This window comes from Montipora foliosa, chromosome 8 (genome assembly GCF_036669935.1).
Source record: "Montipora foliosa isolate CH-2021 chromosome 8, ASM3666993v2, whole genome shotgun sequence".
Lineage (NCBI taxonomy): Eukaryota > Metazoa > Cnidaria > Anthozoa > Scleractinia > Acroporidae > Montipora > Montipora foliosa.
In genome coordinates, this window is record NC_090876.1 from 39,895,474 (window position 1) to 39,900,335 (window position 4,862).

Here is a 4,862-nt window from a genome sequence, read left to right on the forward strand (position 1 = left end):
TGTTGCTGTAACTTCCATTTAAGATGGTGGCTATTATATGCCTGGCTTTCCTTGTTCACATCTGTAAGAAGTATACGTGTGATGTTCAAGCTGTTAATATTTCATAGAAAGGAATAAATGGCCTTGCATCAAATCAGTGTCAAAGTATTTCAATCCACCACGTTGGAATTACATAGCTAAGTTATGGGAAACACAGCTGTTCACATTGCCTGGTCGGGCAAAGTAGCTCAAACCGACCGGAGGGTCACCGGAGGGTGTAATTTCCTTTGCAGGTTCCAGGTCGCAGGTTGTTGGTCCGAATGTCACCTTATTCCCATTTACAATGTAAGTTCAAGAGTTTCGTAAATGTTGGGGAGCTTAATTAAGCACGTGCGTTTTTGAGCCGCGAGCGCAAGCAACCAGAAGTGAGCTGTTTTCCCTTTTAACTTGTCTTCACACAACCACAATCACATATATATCGCTAAGTATCTTTCCACTATTAGAGATGATACGTCTTAAAATCTGGGAGAGACCACTGTCCTGGCGTACGAAATATTCACTACCGGTTGCCATCCACTTCTCAAAAACGCGCATGCTTAAGCTCCCTATTAGCGCTCGGAAAACACAAACAAAGGGCCGAGTCCCACTAGTTCAAAATGTGTTAGAGATCGTGAATGATATGCATGTCTTTCATTTGATATTGCGTTTGACTGTGCCAATGACTTTTCCAGAATATTTAACAATTATTCCATGAGCGCTCGTTGGATATGCGATGGTAAATAGCCAACGAGGCGCGTAGCGCCGAATTGGCTATAACCAGCCTCATATCCAAAGCGCGCTTACGGAATAATTGTTTTACTAAATTCTTAAACTCTAAAAGTTTGGAAGTACGAAATACGAGCGAAAAAAGGGAGAAAATCCGAGCCAAATCGAAAAACCTTGATGAAGATGCGATGTTGTGTAATACCTTGTGGTCAGACAGACAAAGGCTCATCACGAAAAAAATTCTTGCCTTTTTGCTTACTTCTAAACGTCGGGATTGATCCAAACTTTCCAAAAAAAAGCGTTTTTTCTTGGCTTTATTCAGAGAAAAAACACTTAGCGCAATCAATTGCCATATAAGGTCAAACTAAGGTATACGAGCTCATAACCACGATTAGTGAACCAATCAGAGCACAAGAAATGCATTATCCTTAATTGAAAATTTAATAAATAGGAATAATGCGCTATGGAACGGGGAAATGGAATCAATATTTGAATTTGTAAGGGCTGATGGGGAAAAGAGCATGAAGGTCTGAGCGTACTTGATAATAGGAATATTGAAAGATGTTTGAGGAATGGCCATGGTGAAAGGAGTCCCAAGGTGAGGTGGAAGGTGTGGTCAAAGAAGAAAAGGTTGCAAGAAAATATATGTTTAATTATAGTTCCATTATAGTTATTTATTCCTTGCTTTTCCAACAAGCATGGACAGCCAAGGTTTACTAAGGATTAAAATTTGTTACACTGTGCGTTTACAAGGAAGATGATTTCTGTTTGTGGTTTTTTTAACACTAAGATAATTGGAGATAACGAATGCCAGCGGCACTTCTGTTCAGTCCAAAACTGAAACGCCGGATTTTTATATTTAGATAGACGTCAATCCACATGGACGTATAGAATTTGGCAAGTTGTAAAGGATAGGAATGGCAAGTGAGTGGTAAAAGTGGCATACTTGAAAACCGTATTAGGAAAATCCTTTCTGAAATTTGAAAGACCAGTCAACTGAAAATATTTGTGGTTTGTATGAAAATGAAAATATAACAGTAATAATTACCTTGAGATTCTTATGGTTGATAAGTAATGGTAAAAAGAAGTGGTAAAAGTGGCATGATTGAAACCATGAAGGAAAATAATCCTTTCTGAATTTTAAGAGGCCATTCACTGAACTTTCAACAATTTAACACTTTTGTGGTTTGTCACTGAAAATGGGAATATAACAGCAATAATTACTGTGAGATTCTTATAGTTAAATAAAATATTATGAACGTTTATCACAGTGCAATAAATTTTCATCCTAACTGAACATATAAGGACTTCAGTCTATTACATAAAACAGTTCAAATCTAGCTGTACTCACGACCCGAAGGCTTATGTCGACACTATTGAAGGTTTATTTGTAATAGTGTTCGCTCACACCTTCAAAGCAGACATACTTAAGTGCTTTTGGTAAGAGTGGTCGTTCATTAAGCTTTAAGAACGATGCACACACATACTTTCAATTGGCGATACCAATTGCAACAATGCAAGGGTCTTTCGGAAGACCCGTGTTTAGCGATTTGCTGTCGCTTTAACGATGTTTAACAGCGCACGGGGATTTCTAAGAAAGGAGCATCAATATATCGCGATCAAGTTGAACATGCATAGAGTCAGCAATTAAACCAAGACAAAGAAGCAGCGAAAAATCTTTGAGGTTGCGATTTTTTTCCTAATTTTGCATAGCTCCAACGAAAATTGGTTGCTTTAAAAAATTTCGCAAACCAGCGAAAGATCCAAATTGAAAACATGAAGTACATACTTACTTAGCTCACACGAAGTAGTTAAGTGCGTGGTTTATACATGATGTAGTTACTTATTTGGCTTACATAAAATACTCATCCGCTCTTAGCGTTATTTTTAACTTATGGTAAACGGGCCTAATTCGAGCGGCGGCGATATCGGCCATATACAATAGATTTAATTTTGTATCGTGAGCCTCGATTTGAAATGTTTGGAAACGAGTTTCGGAGGAGCAAAACAAAAGTTTTCAATCCCTGGGGACTCAACATGGCTGCCGTGTGATTAAGACCTGCAGCTGTTTATCTTTACTTCACAAGCAGTGAACGGCAACGTTGCACCACCCTGGAAAACACCCTTTTTTTCTTAACAAGATGCTCAGATTATGCCAATATTAGTTACCATGGAAACAGGAGAACCATCTAAAACGATCTTACATTTTGCATGGAAACGCTTATAACACAAACCCGGTGACCCCCTACTTGTATTGATTGCTAGAAAGGGATCAACAGGGCACCATGAGACTCTTTGCAAAGTAAAAAAAAATAAATAAATAACAATAATAAATTCCTGGAGCCATTGAGACAGCCACTTTAAATATTCCGATTCCTCTGGATACATTGCAGAGACTAACACAGACTAACACATACCGTGCATTTTACCTTTCGACACACCCATCCGAAAAATTGGTTTTTGCCCTGAGCGGGACTCGAACCCACGTCTCCCTGATTTCTAGTCGGGCATGCTAAGCCACTACACCATCAAGGCCACCACGCTGGCAACGCAGCAGATTAATGGGGCGACTTAGCAGCGTGGGGATCCCTAGGGCCCAACTTTTCTTCACTTGAGTGTATATCCTCGCCTCTATAACCCCAGACAGGGCTTAGAACACATGAAAGTGAAAGTGAGAGATTTCGAAGCAATGAAAGGCATAGACTACATTACAGAGACTAACACAGACTAACACATACCGTGCATTTTACCTTTCGACACACCCATCCGAAAAATTGGTTTTTGCCCTGAGCGGGACTCGAACCCACGTCTCCCTGATTACTAGTCGGGCATGCTAAGCCACTACACCATCAAGGCCACCACGCTGGCAACGCAGCAGATTAATGGGGCGACTTAGCAGCGTGTTAGTCTGTTAATGAAAGCATTTTTAAAACGCTCAATATTACAAATCAGAAATGTAGACTTGACTTGTTTAATTTATCCCGCGGCTCATCACTCGAATGAATACACAGCCAGGGCAGACTGTGAGTATTTCTTCTGGCATTTACGCCTTAGGGGTCACTACAGTTCAGCACAGGTTCCTGTAAACACGGCCAGCTTAGAGAGCACAATTAACCATTCAGGAGATTTCGATTTAAAGACAACCCGGTGGACTCCTCCCCCAGGACAATTCTCAGCCAAGAGCCAAAGGGATATTAGTAAGCTCCACTTCTAAATTTAAAGAACGTCTAAGGAAAACCAACATCACAACCCAAGAGTGGACTGCCCTGATGACCCTAAAACGGCTAAACGATGTCGCCATAAAGCCCGCGGATAAAGGTGGAGCGGTGATAGTGTGGGCTTGACATCTCTGAGTAGTGGAGGTGGAAAGGCAACTCTCCGATACTAATTTCTACCAAAGGAAAAGACCGTGATTTCACCACGCCACCGACAACAACAACACAGCGAGGAGAGTAGAAAAGGAGGCAATCTCACAACACGTGCTACCCGAATCTGCTATCAATCTCGTTGTAGACATCCCCCGCACATCTAAATTCTATCTTTTGCCCAAAATCCACAAAAACCCGGAAACCATGGAAGGCCTATTGTTTCCGCCTGCAACTGCCCAACGGAACTGATAGCTACCTACTTAGGTGCTTTTACCACTCCACTGGTTAAAAGCCTACCCAGCTACGTAAAATACACTAAACATATGCTCTACATTACCGAGTCCTTTCGTTTTCCTGGTGAAAATAATTTTGTTTTCACTATAGATGTGAAGTCTTTATACACCACCGGTCCCAACAGAGATGGCCTGCCTTCCAGCTTTTCAACGCTTCCTAAACGAGAGACCGGTACTTCAACAACCCACCCATACACTTGTTCGCCTCGCTGAACTAGTTCTTACCTTGAATACTTTCTCCTTCAAAGGGAAGTACTATAATCCAATCGGAGGGGTTGCAATGGGAAGCCGGCTTGGGTCATATAGAGGAGCAAATCTTTGATCATTACACTGGTGCCAAACCCGACCTGTATAAGCGATACATGGACGACATTGTCGGGGCCTTTTCCGGTCAACCAAGGGTCAAATTCACCTGGTCCATCTCTGATGAGGAATTGCCTTTTCTCGACCTTGTTTT

General features: G+C 41.3%; 1 non-coding gene across 1 annotated transcript; it reads right to left on the reverse strand.

Moving 5' to 3' along the window:
- Positions 1–3,205: 3,205 nt before the first annotated feature.
- On the reverse strand, positions 3,206–3,279 carry Trnas-aga (transfer RNA serine (anticodon AGA)). Its single transcript has one exon. It is a non-coding gene; the product is annotated as a tRNA-Ser (tRNA).
- Positions 3,280–4,862: the final 1,583 nt, after the last annotated feature.